Genomic DNA, 23,681 nt, shown 5'->3' with positions numbered 1-23,681 from the left:
AGAAGAAAGTCCTTGAATCATGAATAGGAGATGTGAAGGAGAAGTAAAGGCAAGAGTAATTAGCATTACAAGTTCTAGACAGGGAACTAGAATAAAGTCAGAACAGGGCAATTTTCAAATGTTCATGTGAGAGTCCATTGGAGTTTCTTGACAAGGGCTTCCAAAAGCATCTGCTGGTAGTGGTGGCGCATGCCAGTAGGATATGAAGAAATCCATAATATTTAAAGTCATTTATTTTATTAAGTGTACTGTCAATACTCTAGAACTGAACGTAGTTTTATGCATTTAAAAAATGACAAAAAGAAGTGTTCATCTAGCGTTGCCTTTACTTCAATTATTTGTGTTGGAGGTTGAAGAAATAAAGCATTATCCTACTTAGCTTTAATTGTCAACTTGATATATCCCATAGTTACCTGAGAAGAGTCTCAACTAAGGGACCTCACAGATCAAATTGACCTGTGGGCATGTCTGTGAGGGATTGTCTTAATTATTAATTGATATATGAGGGCCTAGCCATGGTGAACGACAGCATTCCCTTAGCAGGTGGTCCTGGCATATATATATATATTGGCCAACAAGCAGCATTGTTTCATAGCTTCTGCTTCCTGTTCCGACTGTCACTTCACTCAAGGATGGACTATAATCTGTAAACTGAAACAATCCCTTTCCTCCCCTAAATGGCTTTTGAGCAGAGTATTTTATCACAGCAACAGGAAGGGAACTAGAGCAACGCATTCCAACAAAACCAGACAAATATTTTAATGCAAAGGAAAGACAGGTAAGTCTCAGAGCCACAAAGGAAAGAGCAGGAGGAAAAGTTGTGAAGTAGGGTGGGTGGGAGCAAACACTGAGCCCATCAGTAACTCCGTAAGTTAATCATTGCAGTGAGATCTCTGCTGTGGGTCACATACGAAATATTTTCCAAAGGCTATGTGTTCATAGATAGTGTCTGCAATGTTCAAAGGTGAGAGATTTGGGAATTAATTGGATTCATAACAGCTCTGAAATAATCAATGGATTGGTCCGCGAATTCATTCACAATGCGGTAGACTATTGGTAAATGATGTAAACAGAAAGGTTGAGCCATATCAGAGAACGTGCCCTGCTACGGGGCTTCCGTAGGAGAAAGTATCTTCTCCCAGCCTCTTCTCTGACTGTTGCTCCTCTTCCTGGTCTCTTGCAGTGACAGCTGCCCTACAACCTGCTCCCTGACATGATATTTTGCCTTGTCTTAGGCCCAAAGCAACAGAGAAAAGAGACCCTGGCCCAATCCCTCCAAAACCATGAGCTGAAATTTATCTTCCCTATGTTAAGCCATTTTCTCCCAGATATTTTGGCAGGATGATGGAAAGATGTCTCACCCATCCTCTAAAAAGGCACTCTGCAACATCCTGTCATATATGGTTGTGACTTGGTCAGTAAGGATGAGCCAGAGTCAAAGCCTTGCAGGTTTACAGCATTTTGGAGTGGTAATAAGCCCTTTAACTCCAGGAAGTCACTTCAATAGATCATGAGGCCGAAGTCAGCAGGTCTTCAGACACAGCAATCTTGTGTTCATTTCATACTTCAGGCAGACAGCCACTTCCTGGGCAGCTTCTGTGTTTAGAGCGCAGAAATAGAGAATGGTTGTTAATTTGACCGTAAGGGTCTAGCCCTGCTGGCGTTTATTCATGTGCCCGTAGTCTCAATCAGACTCACAACTGTGATTCTCGTTGCATGTGTGATCATAGGAGGACTCCAGGTAAATTGGCTGGAAAGGGAAAAAAAGATTTTCCTTTTACATTCAATTTGCTATGGTTATAGAGACCCAATCATTGTATCTTTCATGATGTGTTAAAAGGATCTGAGGTACAAGGGCTATTGTGGCAGGTGTTGTATAGTATTCATAAGGCACCGTATTGCGAGACACAGAGACCTAGAAGTCCCACCAGGTTCCTTGATCTCCTTACCTCTCATCATACTCATGTCACGAGTCTCTGTTCTAGGGTCTCTTCCTCATGAGAAAACACAAAAGGCAATGCATAACCCATTATTCACATAATAAGTTTTAGACTCGTTTTTTGTCTGTGAAAATGAATAGCTATCTTTGGAGCCAATTTTCGAAGTCATAAGTTCCAGGCCCTGTTGTCACTTACTATCTGAACTTGGGTAAGTCATTTAACCTCTCTGAGTTCCAGTTATCACATCTATGAAATTGAAATAATAATAGGTAACTCACAGGGTGCTATGGGTCAAATGCAGTTCTGTAAGCGAGCAGGATTTGGAAGCTATGAAGTAGAAAGTATTACAGACCACAGTTGCTCCTGTCTGGTATACCAGGTAAGTAACACTGAAATATTTTCATTGATTCAAAACAAGATTTGTTGTGCAATACCTTATATTTAAGTTTCTAGAAGTACAGATAAGCCAGTACCTTAAAGGGATTAAATGTTTCCTTTTTAGTCATATATATCATAGAGTCCAGAATAGGGTGTCAGATCCCCTGCAACTAGACTTCCAGAAAGTTGTTTGTAACCATGTGGGCGATGGGAATTCAACCAGGTCATTGACAAGACCAAGCAGTGCTCTTAACAGCTGAGCCATCTCTCCATCTCCCCAGCCCCTAAACTTTATTTAATTTAAATTGGAGACTCTTAAACTTACAATCCCCACCCCTGTAAAGCTGTTGCACAGAATAGATCTGTGAAGAATGAAGTGAACAAAGGGGGAAAAAAAGACGGGGACAAATGAAGAGCGAAAAGAAGGAAGGAAAGTAAAGAGGGCTGTGCAATCTGTCCTTCAAAGTGAAAACCAATCTTTTTGAGACTGGATATATGAAGCCCAAAATGACATAGGGGAGAGCAGGAGAAGAAAAGATAAAGAATTCATGTATGACAAAGATTTGGGATGGCTGTTAGGTATAAGGAGACATCGACTGTGGAAGGTAGGTCATGATATTGGAAGGATAAGAACAAGAATATCAGGTGTACAACATATTTCATCCCACAACATGATTTGAACTGTACCTGTATTTTTAAATTTTCTGGGTCTATTTGTGCAAGTTTAAAGAAGGGATGTGGCATGGTTCCAGGGATACCGGCTGGCATTAATGCAGTCTCATACTAATAAAGCAACCAACCAATAAAAAGAAAAGAAATTAACTAAATTAACAGTGAATGAAAATTTATTTAATTTTCCATTTATATTTCTGTTAGATGGCATTGTATGAGAAAGTTCTGTTTTGTAGAAATTCATTAGACAAGATTAATTTGTTTTTGGCAAATCTAATACCTTCTTTTTTTGCATAACAATGTATTTATAAGACCAAGAATGTGTCAATGCTTTGAAATTTCTTCTTTGAACCTTTGAAGTCATTTGATAACCACTAATGTTCTCTTATTGAATTGAAACTGGGATTTAATCACAAGACACTGGTATTGATGAAACACTTTCAAACTGAAAAGTCCTGTATTATAATCAAGAATGGTGCTTATATTTATTTGCCTCTATTTATTTTCCAAGTAATTTAAAGGATTAATTTGGTCATAATATAATTAAGCCAATAGAACTACTTTTTAATTTTGAAACATAAATTGGCATGTAGTAAATGTATGTCATTGATTCTGTCACCAATTCAAAGTACAGTTTTAACTTCATTTAAAGCGAAAGGGAAAAACGTTCTAAATCCAGTGTGAGACAGGAGAGGTAAAAATAAGCAGGAACAACCACACCATGGGAAAAGCATATTTCTGATAATGAGGAATTGAAACCACAAAACTAATATTTTTGGGGGAAATAAGTAGATAGATTATAAAGAAGCAAAGAATAGACGTGTTTTCTGGTCAGTGTATATGCTTCAGATTTTTTCAGATAACTGTGAATATGATTTTAGGGTAAATATTCAATATCCTGAAAATGTGAAAAGAAATTAAAGCAGAATAAAGCTGTGCTTTCACACTTTAACAGTATCTGAGCCATCTCTTAATAAAAAAGAAGAATAAATTACATAAATCATGGTGTAGGACACTAGCAATCATAATCCTCTAAGGACTTCGGCACACCAGAAGTCTAGAAATTTTACTTTGCCTACACATTAAGCTGTCTTTTGGAACAGTGCCCTGAGTTTACTTTTAAAAGCTTACATCGACATTTCCAAATAGTTTCTATCAAAACACATTATTAATATTGCCATTCCTGTCTTACTCGGAATCTAAGTGGGGTGGGTACTCTGAAATGTGAATACTGTGCTCTAGTGGACCATCACCAAAGCTGGTATAGGTGAAACAAATCCTCTAGAGCTCTGTTCCTCCGTGTTCTGAGGTAATCTGACTCTGTTGTTCTGTAAGTGTTAAGAATTTCCCTTTTTCCCCTTTTCACAAAAAAGGCTTTTCCTCCTACTAAGGGGGAAAAGAACTAACCACTGCAACAAATGCGGGCTAGGACTGTTCAAAGGCAGGTGCGTGGATTGCAGTAATAGCAAAACACTATAAATTCCACTCGTGTGGAATCTGAAAAAAGATAAGTTTTAAGCTGTTAAAATCAGGACCTGAGCATAAAAGGATGAGTTGTCAATACCAGAATCGTTTGTGATGAGTTATGTCTGGCACTGAATGGAATAATTTCCTTCTAAGCTCACTTTTAGGGTCTATAGTTTTGGGGAGAAAGAGTAACTTCACTCCTCTTTGTGAGTGATGAGTACATTTTCTACAATACTAAGCTCAGACTTGTGTTTTCTCGACACTATCCCTAGAATTGCTTAGAAAGTGTTAGATGAAATATAATCTGTACTGTTGTTGTACCCTCAGTGATTCTAATTAGGATGTTATATCAAGAATGTGTGGGGAAGACAAAGGCATTTCCTCCCTCTGGTTCTGAACTTTTGCTCCTTGCTGCCTTAGGGATTTGTGCTTTGCTGTGTCTTCCTGTTTCCTCCACATGGAATCTCATCTTCAGCTTTTGCCCTTTGGCCTTATGCCTTCTCATTTCCAGAGTGCGGCTACTTCCCCTTCCTATTCCCAGCCTTTTCCCTGAGGCTGTCTGACATGAAGAGTGTTAGCAGTGGTCTTCCAAATCCAGAAGCTGTCTAAAATTTAAAACCTTTCTGTTTCTCCAAGTTATGAGCCAGGCTCCCATCACTTACTAGTCTTTTGTTTCATTGAATCATTGATTATAGATTTGGAGATGCAGCTCGGGGAAGTCATGGGGCTTACTGAGCACTCATAAGACAATCTCCACCACCGAAAACAATGAACAAAAAAGAAAATCTATGACGACTAAATTTTGTTGATTTTCCACATTCTTTCATTCCCAAAAGGAGATAATTTTCTCTACTTTTCTCAAATAGTCTTGCAATTAAAAAAAAAAAAATCTCGCTGGCCCCTACCTGTACTGTTTTTAAATTCGAGTAATCCCTTGTTTCATGCTCCTCCTCTCGACTCTCAATCTGTCACTTATTTGTCCAGCTTCAATCTGAGGAGATGAATTATGTGAAAGAATTTTGTCAAATAGCAACTGTAAAGTGGACCAAAATGGTTACTGCCAGTTCCTGTTAGCACTAGAATGCTATCATGACCACCTTTTACAAAAACCTACCTTATCGCCATGCTTTGTGGCTTCCTATACACTAGATCCTTATATTTATTTTCTGAAGATATTCAGGACTCTGACTAATCCCAACATTAAATTCTAGTCTCCTGCTTTTTTATTTGTTAAACCCCTAGAGTTGGTTTTCAGGACCTAGCTGTAAGACTCCAACTTGTTTTACTGATGTATCTTCCTGAAGTAAAAAATAAAAAAAAACTGCCTTTTTGTCTGACAACAAATGTTGCAGTTTTGTTGCAATCCTCAATACAAAATTGGAACTCTCTTTACACCAATTCCATGACTTCTCGCTTTTCTACATGATTCCAAATTTCCTTACTACCCGGATAAATTGTCACCTATTTTGTCCTTAACATACAGAGGAGTCGATGCTTAGAAGATACCGCATTGTGTTCTTATTTTCTATGAACATAGTTTACATATCATGCTGATTTTAAGCTCCTACAGTCAAATAAGGACTTAAAAAAGGTGTGAGACCCAGGACAAATTCATTCCGCTTATGAGAAAAATACTTTAAAGCACGCACATCAATAAAGGATGCTCACTATTGTGAATGCAATTTCTCATACAAATTGTATCTCAAAATTGAACCTTCTGTGGTGTCTGATCAACTGACTAGAAACTCAGTGACTGTAGAGAAGTTGGAATTTTGCAGATTTGGAGCCGATTTACCATTTACCTTGTGTCATTTTGAGCCCCCTAAATGGCCACTCCTAGCACACCTCTGTGTCTGACATCCTGTGTCTAACAGATAAAAAACATTTTGGAATGTGTTAACTTAACAAAGCTGTAGCTCCCACCAACCCAGAGGTTAGGTGTTATCAGATAACATCTGAGGCATATAACTGAAATTTCTCTTTTGCTATAACTGTCCACTTAATATTTCCACAAATGTATTTTAAAAGTATCTTGACTTATGACTTGTTTTTGTTTTGTTACTATAAAAAAAATCATGAAAGTGCTTCCATGGGGGAACATAGAATTTGGGGTAATCTGAAACTCTGTTTCTAGGCTGTGGTCACTCCTATTTGGATCCAGAATAAAATGTCTTATCCTCTCCAAGGTGAGACTTGTGATTTTATGTCAACACTGTCACCCTTTGCAATGACAATAGACAAAATACTAATTTTTATTATTATTTTTTCATTTAAAATATGTTTCTGAAATAAAACACTGCAATTTCTTAGAATTCTACATGATACTGTAGAGATTATGGTTCATTTTTGTGCCTCTCACAAACTGATATTGAACAGTGATTATACAAGAAATTTATGTCAAGTAGAAATATTAATGCTAAGCAATTGTATGTAACACATAATCTCCCAATTATCAATTTGAAGTAGCTTTTTAAATCTTCACAACAATCCTGGAATGAAGCTGCTTTTAACTCTTTAAAATGACTGCTGAAACTTGTTCTATAATTCTCAAACTGATAAAATCATTTGGTAAAATATCTCCAATGTTATTTGTTTTTAAATACCTTTTATACCAGAAATCACTATGAAATATAAAATACAATACAATGAAAAGGAAAACAAATCTAGTCCATGAAAGGAAGGTATGTAAACGACTCTTTTAAATAATTTGGTCATGACTGAATGCAGTCTTCCCGGCTTTTGGCAAAGCACAGAAAGCATTCATCTTTCGAAATGAAACAGGGCAGAGAGTCCCAAGGGCAATCTGCGGATGGAATCTCTTGCAACTTGGTGCTACGAAGTTCCCCTGTAGAGAACACATGTGTCACAGAAGAAACAATCTGTTTATGCTTTCCAAATTCTAGAATTTTTATACCTTACTATTTTCCTATTTAATAAGTTGCATATGTTTAAAAAAAACCACACAGAAATTTATGTGGAGGTGGAGAAGTGGAAAAGAGAAAATAAAAATACCTAAAACTTCTGTTTTGCCATTTAAAATAGTTATATGATTGTCTGATTTGCAAATTTTTATCTGCATTGAATGAGGTATCAGGCTTTTATTTCTTAGTGATCACTTCTATCAACAAACTATATATATATGTATATATGAAAAAACATATTCAATATATATACATATTTATTGAAATTTTGTAGAGGTATTAATGACATGTCATTAATGCATTTTCTTCACCATTCTATTTTGAAAATAATGTAATCACAACCTTTGAGATTCTCACCATCCTATGTATCTGAAGGTTATAAGGGATTACAACACACACACACACACACACACACACACACACCACATACATATATAATAGTACTTGCAGTCAAATAGGAGGAGTGGTAAGGATTCTTCCTTAGCAGAAATTTCAAATACGACAACTACAAGATACAAATTTCTGCATAAATTATTTACCTAAAAACGAAGACAACATGGGGGCTGGAGAGGTGACTCAGAGGTTAAGAGCGTTTACTGATGTTGCACAGGACCCAGCTGCTGGAAACTCCACTCCAGGGGATCTGATGACTTCTTCTGGCCCCCATAGACAGTAAACTCATGTTCATAAACCCACACACAGATACACACACGTACATACAATTAAAAATTAATGTCAAAGATATATGGACATGTCAGTTATGCTGACCACATGTAAATTTCAACTTTCCATGTGTGACTACTGGCTACCAGATCTGCAGAAGGGATGTCCAGCATTGCCATGACTGCATGGATCTATTGGGCAGTAATATTCTAGAGTTGAAAGCTTAAAACTGTAGACTGTATGGATGATTGTAGTGTGGAATCTTTTAATGCCATAAATTTGAGTCCTTCTCACAGTCTAGTGTTTTGAGACCTCATTATCCAGCTGCTGATATTCAGAACTGTGTGAACTTTGAGAGACAGAGCCTAGAGAAAGTAGGAAGTCAATAGCAGGGGAGTCCTTAAAAGTCCTGTCTGGTCATGGCTCATGCAAGTATTTTTACCTCATGTTTATCAAGACATGAAGAGTCTCTGTCAAAGACTCCTTGAATTCGGGTGTTCGTTCATGCCTTCCCTCTATGATAGAATGAAGAAGCTCTTTGAAATCAAGGCCTAAAATGAGTTTTCCTCTCTTAATCCCCTCCCCAGCCCTGAGATATTCTGGTCACAGTAACACCACAGTAATTAAAATATGACTCTATATTCATTTTATGTCATTTATCATATTGGGATAAATGTTTATATACAATATAAGCCAATTTATATACTCTCATTATGCACTACTTATTTAATCCTTCCTAAACATTCATTGTATTTTTAACATCTGTGTGTGTGTGTGTGTGTGTGTGTGTGTGCACGTGTAATTGTTTACATATGCTCATAGAGGACAGTAGAGGGTATCAGATCCCCTGGAGTTGTAGTTAGAGGCAGTTTTGAGCTGCCTGATGTTGGTACTGGGAACCAAACTTGGGTCAGACCCTTTGCAATAGCAACCAGTGCTCTTAACCACTAAGTCATCTCTCCAGAACACAATTATTTAATCTTAATTTTAGACAATTCATCTCAGTATGCACGAGGAAACCTTACTTTCCTTTATAATTTCTTACATACATACATCTAATACTTTGTGTTCATTTAGGACGTCAAAATACATAAACTATCTTTAGTGTTATATCAATGTTTGGAACACAATTATCCAGATTTTTAGTAAACAAAACAAGGAGGAATAATGTTCTGACATACTTCTTGAAGATATTTGAATGCATCTTGCATAAATTTCAGAACTAAATTAGGCAGGGAAAGAATTGGACATTTTTCATGGAAATTTTCAGTTTTGAAGTTGACTGATTTCTGAATTATTAAAACACACTAAGTTTACTCTGAACTTAAAATTAGAAAAATATGCAACATATTTTCTAACTCTGGTTTAATGTTAGTCAACAGAATTTTACTAAAAATTCATCCAGTGAAACCAAGGGATTTTACCAATGTCTAAAGATCCACTTAAAGGTATTGCAAGCAACTTTGAATATGTTAGTTTAAGTTTTAGTGCTAATACTAAAATCTTTCTACTTTTAGAACATGTATAGCTACTGGATCGCAAGAAATTACTGACTTGCCCACATCCTGTTCTATATTTGTGTAATTTAAGTGGGCCAAATAATGTGTTAATCTTATTTATTACTTAAAATTCATTATGTTCTTTTAATTGAAGCATGTATATATAGAAATATAGCAATAGCTAAATGCAGAGTAATGTAATATTTAATGGGATTACTGTTTTTTGCAATTACATTTGTGTGTGTGTGTGCACCTGCTTGTGCACACTCACATGCACTTGTTCATGGGCATTTACCATGGTGCTATTGTGTAGATCAGAGAATAACTAGCTAGCTACAGTCAGTTCTAACCTATGACCATGTGGGGCCTGGGGCTCAAATTAAATTTAGCTGGGAAAGAATTGGAAATTTTTCATGGAAATTTTCAGTTTTGAAGTTGACTGATTTCTGAATCATTAAAACACACTGTTTACTCTGAATTTAAAATTAGAATCATCAGGCTTGGTGGCCAGGGCCTTTTCACTGAGCCACTTTGCTTGCCCAAGGGATGAGTGTTGTTTTTGAAGATTGTAACTAATTGCTTTTCCACTTATAGAAGATGGCATTTAGCTGTCACACACTCACCATTCCACCTAACATGTCTGCCAATACACCAAACTGCTCCATGGCTCTCATACCCTGCAAGCCCATGTAGTGTATTACTGGAGAGAGAAAGGAAAAATTTTGATAGAGTAGTTGCCCTGATAATGAGGAAATGCTTTATAGTCTCTTTTCTGCGGAAAAACAGAATACATGACCCCTTAAGCCAAATGTGTTGGTTTTAGGAAAACCATTTCTAGATAAAGAATATCTGCAGAGAGATGGTTTAGCCTAACTCAATTCACCATCAATGTTTGCTGAGAATAAAAAAAAAGCAAAAACAAACAAACAAAAACCTGATTATTAGTTTGCAAGGATACAGACTGATATTCTATGGAAATTCTTGAATGAAATTGTTTTATGGCCCCTAAGGTTTGGACTTGATGTTATAGGAGGCCTGCTGTCTACCTCTCAACAACAGATTTTTAAGAGGAAGGAGGCTGGCAGCTGCAGCGCACATTGAATTTTAGGAAGAACAAAAATAAAGAGCATTCTAAATGTTGGTCATGACAAGGGTGAATTGGTTTCCCAGGTAACAAGTGGTTGCGAGCCATCATAAATAGTGTCTTACACAAGAGGGCTGAGTAAGGGGATCAGAAATTCAGCAGTAAGTTCTGTAGAGCCTGTGCTGTAGGAAACAGGAGCTGAGTGACTACCAAGTGAGTCATGAAGTATCAGCATTCCTTGGAGGTTTCTAACAGCATCCCACAACTGGACTCCGAGGAAGCCAAAACCCAGGTTCACGCTCCAAAGACTCAATCCCACCACTAATGCCTTTTGCCCCTTTGTGATTATATCCTAAAATGAATCAGAAATAGCAGAAAAATGTATTGCATTGTCTTATTTATAGATGATGTCTAAGCCATGACTCAGAAACTAGGTGGTGGTGGAATGTAGGAACTTCTAATTGGGCGCTGTAGCACACTTTTTCTGTGGACATGGCTAGCTATTTTAATTCTTAAAAGTTACTGATATGTTAAGAGTTTTCCCTGAGATATCAGATCGCAAGGACACATGCTGAGCATGCCAGAAAGTGGGGATTGAAGAAAAACAAGATGTGTTCTCCATGCTCTCTCAGTACATTTACAGATTGCAACAGATTTGTTCCATATATGAACCAGATTTCTTTCTAGATGGCTGTCTCATAATGACTGTCACTGGTCAAAATTGAAGTATATAAGAGAAAAGATGGGCAACTATGGGAAATTCAGCTGGGAGACACACAGGAAGGAGACACAGGGGAAAAGCACAAGCTGGAGGCAGGTCCTGAGCTTGGCAGGCCCACCCAAGCAATTTCTGTTCACTCTTCCCAATTTTAAAGCCATTTTCTTTAGTGGAGAAAAGTGAAGCGTAAGTCACAGAGGTCTGCACACTAGCTGTGAACTCTGTATAGTAACAGTGCACTGTTTTAGTTAGAAATATGCACATTTCTTCCCTGTTACTGTGAGTTGGCCTTTCTTGCACAAATCAGAGCTTTGTTTTTTTTTTTCCCTCATCTTTACTTCCTTAAGTATTTTTTCCCTGTACATGTGTTTTCCTGGCACATTTTCCTATGAAATTTTGTTAGCCTTGATTTGCTCCTCTTAATAAGTGTTTATTTCTATGCTTTGTACATATTTTTATAAAATCAAGACTCACTTGAAACATAACATCTAAATCTCTGAGTATCTACAAAAACTTTAAAATTCTGCATAATCTTTAATTATTTCAGTATATATCTTTCTTGTCATTCCACATTTTTGAGGAGATGTGTACTTTGGAAAATTGTTGTGAGGTGACTAATCTTATATTTATATTTCTTTTAATATTTTGTTAAATTGCTGATTACATGCAATGCTTAGAGATCTTAATATTCAAAAATTATAATGCAGGCTAAAATTTCTTTTTCAAATTTTCAGTCAGTTATGATGCATCTAGCTTCTCCTTTCAAATCAGTTAAAGTGAAAAAATCTTTTTGTCAAACGTGACTCCCAGGAAGAAATTATAAATTGAATTTTTTACCTTTTATATTGCATACCTCCATGTTGGTTTTGCCATTTGTTGTTTCTTCTCCATTTGATGAGGTAATTTTTTATTTTTCAAACAATACGGTTATCCTTAGCACCTTTAGATAATTACCCATATGTCTGTGTGCATTCCTCCGACTTAGTCATCTCTATTCCTACTATATCTCTACCTTCATGGAGACAATTATCAACATCCACCTTCCCTTTCCCTTAGAAAGCTGTTTTGTCAGAGTTTTGGTTTTGTTTATGCTTTGTTTTTATTTTTGTTTTAAGACAGGGTCTCCCTATAGCCGAGACTGGCCTGGGACTCACTATGTAGACCAGACTGGCATTGATCTCACAGAGAGCCACCTGCCTCTGCCACCTGAGTGTGGGGATTAAAGATGCACACTATCACATTCAGCCCTTTATCGGACCCTTAAATCTCCCATAATCAATAACTTTAAAAAAATTCTCCTTTGCTAATATTACTCTTGTTCAGATAATGTTCAGAGACCATTATACAAAACTTTACTTTGAAATGAATCATTGTTTTATTTTGAATCAAGTACCTAATCAGCTTTCATAAGTGACAATGAATCAATGCTTCTATCTGCATATAGGTACACAAATCATCCAAAGGAAATCTACTTGCTGAGTTTAGGTAATTATTTCTGTGATAATTATTCTCATATGTGAATTTGACTAGGCTGAGGGGTCTCAAGTAGTTAGAAAAGCTTTAGATGTGGGTGTGTTCTCGTGCCTATAGAGAACAATTTGTTCATCCGCAGTGGGGGAGAACATCGTTCAATCTCTTGTGAACAAGTCTTTTATAATAGAACAAATTATTGAGGAAGTGGGGTTATGTTTGAGGTATAACATTTGTCTTCATCTGGCTCTGAATAAGGAGTTTTGTTTCAGGAAACTTAGGAGTCAGACTTGAGCTGACACTCAGGGCTCTCTTGTAGCTCAGATCTTTGGGATGGACTGGTCACACCACTGAAAATTATTCACCATCTCACAGAAGGAAGATTGTGGGAAACCTTGAACTGGATAATCACATAAGCCAAGTCTATAGTTCTTCTCCTCTTTTATATTTATGTATTACTCAGGAGTATCCTGATAAATACTTAACCATACCAGACACAATATGTATTTCATATAGTTGTTTTATATTTATATGATCATGGTTTTAATATATTCATCTTTTATTTCAGGGAAAAAAGCTTTAGTTGAGAAGAACAGAGACTCAACAAATAAACATCTCACTACTACTGTTGCTAAGAAATGTGATTTCTATTTTGAAGCTGAAATTTAATTAAGTTAGGTAATATTGAATCTTTATTTAAGTATGTCCATTTCTCTGACTAATGTCCTTAATAAGTTTTATTTAATTCAACACTCAGTCAAATATCTAATTTATTAACTTGCTTATGCAATTTACTTGTTCATTCAAACTATTAGTGAGATTCTATTCTATTAACTTACCAATTTTGTTAATGTACAGTAATCAATCTATGAGTTATATATGTATACACATACACACACACATTCTGTCCACGAAAACTGAATTTATCTATTAAAATATCCTATTCTTAATTAATTTTTTTAATTTTATTTTTTTATGTGTATGAATGTATTGCCTGCAGATATATAAGCAGAGGTCAGAAGATGTTATTGGATTCTCTGGAATTGGAGTTATGCACAGTAGTTAGCCAGCATGTGGAGCCTGGAGATTGAACCTGGGTCCTCTGCTAAAGCAGACACTGCTCTGAACCACTAATCCATCTCTCAATCCCCTGTTCTTAAATTTTTTTTGTGCAACAGGAGATAACTTCCTTTGAGTTGTTGGTCAGCTTGGCCCAAGAGACTCCCAGACAGTAACCCAGCATAGAACTTGGAAAATGAATAGCAGACCCCAATCTTATCTAAAGGAATATTGACAACTGATTGCTGCTAGATGAGGAACAGCTGATCATCCTAAAAGAATGATCTCTTGATAGGCTGACAAGATTCAGCGGATGGACAAGCACTGGGAAATGGCTGGGGCGCTGACAACACAGAGGACAGTAACAGGGATGACAGGATAAAAGGGCTCCAGTGGGAGGGGGGAGGCTATGGGATGGTGTCATTTGGGTGGGATGTTTTGTATGATATCCAAACACAAAAAAATCAACAAGTAAAAGAAAATAATTTATATTTGAGGAAGAAGCATGAAAATGTACTTCATGTTATTTAGTAGAGGTGATAAACATTACCACTGAAATCTACCTGATGACTTCATATCCATACTCAGGTGCCAAGGATCTGAGTGTAACTGACTGTGACTAGTAATAATCAGATACATAGAGATTAAAGACACATGCAAACATCTAAGTGTTAGTAGCATTAAAAATGAGTCCTTCTGTAGGAAACTGTGTATCTTAAAATTAAATGGAGATCTTTTTTAAAGGTTAAAACTCATTCAATTTTATGTCTTATAGGGTTTATACTAAGTTCAAAATTTTATAATTGTATTAATTCAACTATGAACCTAAAATTTTACAGACTATTTTGAAAGAGATTTATCTTTGCTCTGGAAATTGTTGTTGAATATGTTAAAGCTGTAATGAAATGCTTCTTCTAATCATGTGGTTATTAAATAAATAAAAAATAATAATAAAAAAAATTTGATTGCTCTGTCTCCCCCATACATTTTGACTGTTTTTCTTCAGTGTTGAATTCTACATTTCCAGGTAGATGAATGATTACCTTTTTACTAATTTCTACACTGAACTCTTCTTATGAGAAAAGGAAATGTATTTAATAATTTAGAGGAAAAATGCCTACCTGAAAGAATTTTGGAGAGTAGTTGGTTTGAAATACATGTTGAAAGATTTTGTGCATTTAGATGACTGAAATTCAAATGTGAAGAATAAGACTATTCCACTTTAATGCAGAGAGTAATGCAATTTTCCACCTGCTCAGGAAATAATTACTTTACCTGTTTCTAGCAGAAACAAACATATTCAGTAAAAGCTGGCTTGGTTATTTAAAAAGGAAATTTAAGAACAAGTACAAAACGTTCAATACAGCTCAGTGATGAAGCTGGAGGGCCTCGGTTCAATGCCAGCCCAAAATAAAATGGACCAGAGCAAAACAAACAAACACAAATCTACAACAATAACCACTGTTCTATGCTCATTATCTTAAGAACAGATATCATGAAGTTATAAGAAGACTTCATTCCATAATTCTTTCTCTGCAAGTATATCATCAATTGTCTTGAGATTTTTCTATTGGCATGGAGATGCTTTTTATTCAAATTTCACTCCTAAAACATGAATTGAAGGGAAAAAAAATCATACAAAATTAATTTGAATCAGAAAAACACATGCTTTTGCTTTTTTAAAATTATTTATTTAGCCAGGTGTGGTGGCTCATGCCTTTAATCCCGGCACTTGGGAGGCAGAGGCAGGTGGATTTCTGTGAGTTCAAGACCAGCCTGGTCTACATAGCAAGTTCCAGGACAGTTGGGGCTATGGGGAGACACTGTCTCAAAGAGACTAAAAAATTATTTATTTAATAACCACATAAATAAAAGAAGCACTTAATTATGACAGCATTGACATATTCAATAACAATTTCCAGAGCTAAGATGCATCTCTTTCAAAATTGGCTGTAAATTTTTAGATTTAGAGTTGTATGAATACAGTTATACAATATTGTACTCAGTATAAACCCTATAAGACATAAAACTGAATGAGGTTTTAACCTTTAAAAAAGATCTCCATTTTATTTTAAAATGTAATGTTTCATAAAGAAAAACATTTTTAATGCAACTAACACTTAGATGTTCGCACATGTGTCTCTAATCTTTATATATCTGATTATTACTAGTCACAGTCGGTTACTTTCTGAGCTCCTTGGCACGCAGATTTCAATGGTAATATGTTTCACATCTACTAGTTAACATGAAGCAAATTTTTATGCTTCTTCCTCAAATATAACTCATTTTTTGTTGATTTATTTGTGTGTGTGTGCGTGTTTCATACAGAACATTCCAAACAATCTTATTCATCTATATACTCACTTCCAAAATGGCAACCTCCCATAGCCCCCCTCCCAATCCCCCCACTGGAGCCCATATACTCTATCATCCCTGTTACTGTCCACTGTGTTGTGAGTACCCCCAGCCATTCCCCAGTGCTTGTCCATCCACTGAGTCTAGTCAGTCTATCTAGAGTTCCTTGTTTTAGTAAGATCATCTCTTCCTCATCTAGCAGCAATCAGTTGCCAATATTCCTTTAGTTAAGACTGGGGTCTGCTGTTTATTTTGCCAGTTCTATGCTGGGTTACTATCTGGGAGTCTCTTAAGCCACCCTGACCGAAGACTCAAAGGAAAGTATCTCCTGTATGGCATTGTTTCTTTTTATGTAGCCTTTAGCTATACACATGGACTCTTAAAGAATTATATTGATCCCTTGAATCTTTGGTTATACATTCATTTTGGGTGTTTAAGACCATGCAGTTGGCCCAGATAAACAATTTAATTTTACTCTTAAGGTCATTTGAGGATCTATTCCTCAGGGATCACATGGGCTTGGGAGGAGGCCCTGACTCCTTTCTTTTACCAGTTCCATCTATGTGAAAATAAGTCAAAGGTCCTGCTCAACTGTGGCTGGCTTCACTTGGAAGCATGGAGGAAATGTTTCCTCTGTGTTGACCCTCCTCTTTGTTTACTGGACACTGGTTCAAGTACATCTGATGGGGTCTCCACAGCCTCTTTGATCAAAAGGACAGGTGACTAACCACAGTTACCAGACATTTTGAGAGATTCTCACAGTCCCCTGGAACTTAGTAAAGCTAAGAGGGAAGGGAGCAAAACTGTCCAAATTAGTATAGGCCTCATAGTATGGCTGTTAGACATCCAAGAAAGTTCGTTCCACCAGTCTGGTATTTTAATTACCTTGTGCTATGTAGGTAAAGCTTGGGCAAAGATCAAAGGTTCACATATAAACCTTGACAAGACATATATTATGTTTCCTGAGCTGGTTGTATGTATAATTTGTCAGTAGGTTGTTGGACTGATATGGTTCCCTCTTTTTTTTCTTTAAATTAGAAAGGTATTATTGATCTGTCACATTGTCTAACCCTTCCACCATGGTTTCCCCATTTAAAGTGTCCCTGTTTTTCCCGTTAATAATACCCTTCTCCTATGGTCCCAGCTCTCTTGAGCTCCTTCTTTCCCTTTATTCCCTAGGTTCCTCCCTCCCCCTCCTCTTAACCCAGTTTTCATCCATTTCTCCCTTATTAACACCTGTTTCCTACTGTTCTTTTCTTTCAGATTCTTTCTTTTCCTTTGTCTCCCTGGTTCCTTTTCATTATCCTGGTTCCTGTAGTTATGTCTCGACACATACTCACTTATGAGGATTTGGTGCTAGAATCCACATATAAGGGAGCACATACGTTGATTTTTTTTTTCTGAGTCTGTATTACTTCACTTAGTATAACAGTTTCTAGTTCCAACCATTTACCTGCAAATTTCATGATTTAATCTTTCTTTATTGCTCAGTAAAACTCCATTGTATAAATGAACCACATTTTTTATCCAATCCTCAGTTGAGTCCATTTATATGATTTATGATGTTTATTGACCTATGTATATTGAACTATCCAAGTATCTATGGAACAAAGCCTACTTGATCATGGTGGATGATCTTTTTATGTGTGTTTGTATGGGGTTTTCAAGTATTTTGTTGAGAATATTTGCATCTATGTTCATTAAGGCTATAGGTTTATAGATCTCTTTTTTTTTTTATTTAGAAGCATTTCATTACAGCTTTAACATATTCAGTAACACATTCCAGAGCAAGGATACATCTCTTTCAAAGGTGGCTGTAAATTTTTAGGTTCACAGTTGAATTAATACAGTCATACAATTATGAACTCAGTAAAAGCCCTGTAGGAGATAAAATTGGATGAGTTTTTACCCTTTAAAGAAGATCTTCACTTCATTTTAAGATATGTTGTTTCCTACATTTTTTTTCAATAAAATAGTACCCTAGCTCAGAAAAATGTTATTGAATAGATCTCTTTTTGATTGTATCTTTACCTGGCTTTGGTATTAGGGTGATGCTGGCTTCATAGAAGGAATTTGGAAGTTCTCCCTCCATTTCTATCTTTTTTAATAAATTAAGTAGTATTGTATGTAGATCTTCTTTAAATGTCTGGTAGAATTCTGCTGTAAAGCCATCTTGTCATGGAATTTTTTAGTGGGGAGAGTATTGCCATTTCAATTTCTTTATGTGTTATGGGTCTGTTTAAGCTGTTGATCTCTTCAAGGTTTAGTTTTGGTGGTTCCCATGCTTTTAGATACAGGCCTTTTAAGTTTTCAAATTTAGTAGCATATATGTTTTTAAAGTATTCCCTTAAAATGTTTGGGATGTTTTTGTGTCTATTGTGATGTTTCCCCTTTCATCTCTGATTTTGTTGATTTGGAGGTGCTCGCTCTTTCTTTTGGTTAACTGGGCTAGCGGTCTGTCAATCCCGTTTATCTTTTCCAAGAACCAGCTCTTGGATTTGTTGATTCTTTGTATTGTTTTCTTTGTTTTGATTTCATTAACTTCTACCCTGATTTTTGTTATTTCTTCTTGTCTGCTGGGTTTTTCTTCTTGTCTGTTGGGTTTGGGTTTCATTTGTTGTTGCTTTTCAAATGAATTGAGTTGGAAATTTAAGTCATTTATTTGTGTTCTTTCTGATTTTTTAATGAAGTTACTTAAAGCTATAAACTTCCCTCTAAGGACTGCTTTCAGCGTGTCCCATAGGTTTTGTTGTGTTGTATTGTCCTTTTCATTTAGTTCCAGGAATACTTTTATTTCTTTTTTAATTTCTCCTTTGACCCATTCATCATTCAGGAGTATGTTGCTTAATACCCATGTGTTCATATACTTACTAGGGTTTCTTTTCATGTTGGTTTTAAGCTTTATTGCATTGTGGTCTGATAGAATGCATAGAATTATTTTATTTTTTTGTATTTTTGAGGATGATTTTGTGCCCCAGTATATGGTCAATTTTAAAGAAAGTCTATTGGGGTGCTGAATAGAAGTATATTCTTTGGTTCTTGTGTGAAATATTTGGTAGATATCTAGTAAGCCCATTTGATGTATGGTATTCTTTAATTCAGGTATCTCTCTGTTAATTTTCTGTTCTCTTGATCTGTCTAATGGAGACAATGGGGTATTGAAGTCCCCCACTATTAATGAGTTGGGATTAATCTGCATCTTAAAGTCCTGTAGTACTGTTTTTATGAAGTTGGGTATACCAGAGTTTGGTGAATATATGTTCATGATTGTAATATCTACTTGGTCAGTTTTTCCTTTGATCAGAATGAAGTGGCCTTCTTTATCTCTTTTGATTAATTTTAGTTTGAAGTCTATTTTTCAGATATTAGAATTGCAATGCCTGCTATATTCTTAGTAGCATTTGCTTGGTATATTTTTTTCCATCCTTTCACCTTAAGGTAGCGCATGTCCTTGAAAGCAAGATGAGTTTCTTGCAGACAACAAAAAGATGGGTTTGGTTAACCCATTCCACTAGTCTGTGTCTTTTGACTGGGTAGTTTGCTCCATTGATATTTAAAGTTATTAATAAAAGATGTGTATTGATTCCTGTTTTTTTTTTATTTCTTTTCACATTCTTGGAGTAGCTGTGCCTTTCCATGGTTATATCTTCATTATGTTTCTTTTTGTAACCTCTTGGGTATAGTGGTTCCTTTCTTCAGCTCTTTATATTGCTTCAAGAACATTCTGAATCACTGGTTTTATGGACATGAATTCTTTCAGCCTATTTGTGTCATATAAGATTTCTCTTTCCCCTTAGACTATAATAGACATTTTGGCTGAGTAAAATAATCTGGGTTGGCATCTATGGTCATTTAGAACTAAGAATACTTTGGTCCAGGCTCTTCTGGCTTTCATAGTTTTCACTGAAAAGTCTGCTGTAATCCTGGTGGGTTTTTCTTTATATGTGACTTGTTTTACTTTTGCAGCTTTCAGTATTCTCTCTTTGTTCTGTATGTTTAGTGTTTTTACTATGATGTGCCATGGAGATTTTCTTTTCTGGCCTTGTCTCTTTGGTGTTCTATATGCTTCTTGTAATTGTATGGGCATGTCTTTCTTTAATTTTGGGAAGTTTTCTTCTACAATCTTGTTGAAGATCTGGTACATACCATTATCCTGAGATTCTTCTCCTTCCTGTATGCCTATGATTTGCAAGTTTGGTCTTTTTTTTGGTGTCACACAATTCCTGCATGTTCCATTCTTGTGTTTTCTTAAATTTTTCATAATCTTTGCTTGAGTGGTCTAATTCATCCACTTTATCTTCCAATCTTGATATTCTGTTTTCCATTTCATTCATCCTATTGGTGAGGCTTTCTCCTGTCGTTTCTAATTGGCTTATTGAGTGTTTCACTTCCTTCTTCATTCCAGCCTGAGTATTCTTCAATATTTCTAACTCTTTTCTGAATTCATTCAGAAGTTTATTCCTATCTTCTTTCAGTTCTTTGATTCCTTGGTTTATGTGTTCTTTAAATTCGCTCAATTCTTTTATCATGTTTATAATGAATTCCATGTCCTGTGTTATCTCTAGGGGTTCTCATTGTACTCCTCTACAGGACTGTTGGTACTTGGTGGAGGTATATTATTTGGGTTTTTCATGTTATTATTTTTTCACTGTGACTTTGACATGTGGATTTCTTTTGTAATTTCTGATTCTTGTGTGAGAGTCAAGCCTTCTTTTGTTGAGTTTAGGTCTGCTTCTTTTTGTAAACTTTATGTGCCTTTGTGGTTTACTTGTTGGGCATGAAAAGCTGGTTGGTCTAGGCTTCAGATTTTCTCTTTTGATTTTATATTGGAGTGAACAAGTTGCTTTTGTCTTGCTGCTCAGGAGCTCCTACAGAGGCCCAAGTCAGATGAGGATCTGATGTTCTCAAGCTTTTTCCTAAGGTCTGTATCCCTGCAGGAAAGATTCTGGCCTCAGGTATATGGGGGCTGGGCTGGCCTGGGACCAGGGTCCAGGAATGATGCTGGCCCCAGGAAGCTGGTGGCTCTGTGCCCACGGATGCAAAGGGAGGTGAGGATTGGAAGAAGTCCTGAGTGCTCCCAGGGACTACAGGGAGAAATTGGGTTGGTCTGGATGCAAAGGCTCAGGAAGCAGTGGAGAGTCTGGGCCAAGAGGTCAGTCCAGAGGTTTGGAGTGCCAAGACAAGAAATGGGCTGGTGCCCAGGCTAGGGGGTAAGATGGAGTGGGGAGCTGGGAGACTGAATGAGACTGGGAGAGTCAAGGTGTAGTGGATGCCTGCAAACTTACCTAGGAAAGATGCTGTCCCAGGAAGGTAGTAGCTGTTTCGCCCATGGATGCAAAGGGAGGTGGAGGCTTTTGCTTTTAACCAATACACCTACTCTCCATCAATCAAGCAGCTTGTGTATGAGGAAAAAAAAGAGAGAGAGGAATCATTAAAATACCAATGGCAGAATTTAGTCTTTGATTTTTTTGAAAGGTAGTTTTCTAAGTTAGTAAAATTATATATTTTAAAGGTAAAATTTCAAATAATTTAAATAAGTTTTGTAAAAATCAACAAATATTGTCTTTTTATTTCATATGATTTATGATGCAACTTGAGAAAAGGCTATTTTTGTATTTTATGTTCATCACTACACAATATGAAGCAAAAGAAGGTTGTGAAGATTGAGTTTGGTCATGCATAGAAGAAGGGTGCCTCGATCACTTGCTTGTATCAAAACAGCAATTTCATACTTGGTTTCTGATAGGAAAAGGGTAGTACTTGTTTGCTTGTTTAATTTGAATCTAAGATGGGTATGGTGTAGCATTTGAAAATGTGAGTCAGAGAGCCAAATGGTTTCTAGGATACACAGTGAGGAAAATAAATGGCAGGGACATAAAAATACAGCAATTTTCAAGTGTAATATACATTTATTTTAAACATTATTTGGAAGATTCAACATTGCTATTCATTCTGTGAAAATGCGTGCACAACGAGCAGTTGCAGGTCTCTGTGGTAATCATCCCCTGCAGTAGAAAAAAGTTCTTCTGGTGAGAGTTTAGAAATACACATACCTATAGATATAATAGTCAGTCATGAATCTCGTGCTATTATTCTACTAAATGGACACAGTATTTAACTGATTCCATTAGACATGTTTTAAAAGACATCTATACAGATGTGTTGGGACTGTAAAGATAGAGGTGGGATTTGTTTTTCTCAGACACTGAGGAGATGAGTCCTAGGGCCAGTTCATTGCACATCTGATTTCATGTTGGAGCATGAAACAACTTAGGGTGGGAACACAAGCATACAGAAAACAAGTCAGTTCTATAGCTCAGGCCATCTAATATCAGTCTAATTATGGTTCTTTATCACTTAAAGTACATGAAGGTGCTCTACAATGCAATTGTGCTTGTTTGAATTCTTTAGCTTGGAGTAGGCGATGGCATACACTTTAGATACTGAACCCCATTTCTACCATTATTTAGGATTGGATACTCGGAATCCATTTTAAATACTGGTTTCAGACTGGATTTCAAAGTCTAGGTTCTTAAATAAAATATAGCATTAGTTCTTCCTGGTCAATAGATCTTGGGATTTACAAGCTAATAATTGTCTTTGTTCAATCACAAACCCTTTAGCTGCCCATTTCTCTCTCCCTCTCTCTCCCAGAAACCAGACCATGCCTTACCACAGCTAGTAAGCCCTTGGTGTAGAGGTTAGACCACAAAGATCACAGAAAAGAAATCTAGGCACTTCTCTTCATAAGTTTGTAGTGCTACACAGTACCTATATCCTGCATGCTACTTGGTACATAGACTAAGCCAGACACAATCATGTAGTGGGGAACTTCTTGCCATTCCCGAGAGTCTTTGAAAGAGAACACTGTTCAGGGGTCTGAAGGCTTTTGTTCAGGATGTCCATCACGTTGTACATGGTAGCTGCTTCTCCTCGCCGAGTTTACTTCATCTCTCCTAAGGAAGCTCCTCTACAGGTTTTGAAGTGAAGGTTCTTTCTGTTACAGGACCCCTTCATGCTGCCTCTGGTACAGTTCCCTGTCTTTCCTTATACTCTCATAACAATCTCCCACCCCAAGATTCCATCATGGCTGCCCGTGTGTTGCTGAGGCTAATTCCTAAAAAAGCTTATTCTGAAGGAATTTCAAGTTGACATCTTTCCTCAACAAATCAGCTGCTATATTACTTGAATCTGTGTCATAGCAATAATCTTTTTGTGATAATCAATTTAGCACAAGAGAAAAGCGGGCTGGATTAGTCCATGGTTAAATTAAATCTACTATATATGGGAGGATCTAATTAGATCCATTATCCACAGCATTTTCATAAGTTGATACATAGAGAGACAGCCTCAGATTTCACTGAGTGTTGTCCTTGGATATGGTCATTAGCAATGCAGCAAACAATTTGCATTGTTGAAGAGTTGTCCTGTGGAGCCATACCTCTGTGGAAAGAC

The sequence above is a fragment of the Nannospalax galili genome, unplaced genomic scaffold, assembly GCF_000622305.1.
Source record: "Nannospalax galili isolate Female #2095 unplaced genomic scaffold, S.galili_v1.0 scaffold9, whole genome shotgun sequence".
Classification (NCBI taxonomy): Eukaryota; Metazoa; Chordata; class Mammalia; order Rodentia; family Spalacidae; genus Nannospalax; species Nannospalax galili.
Note: the sequence above shows the minus strand (reverse complement) of the source record.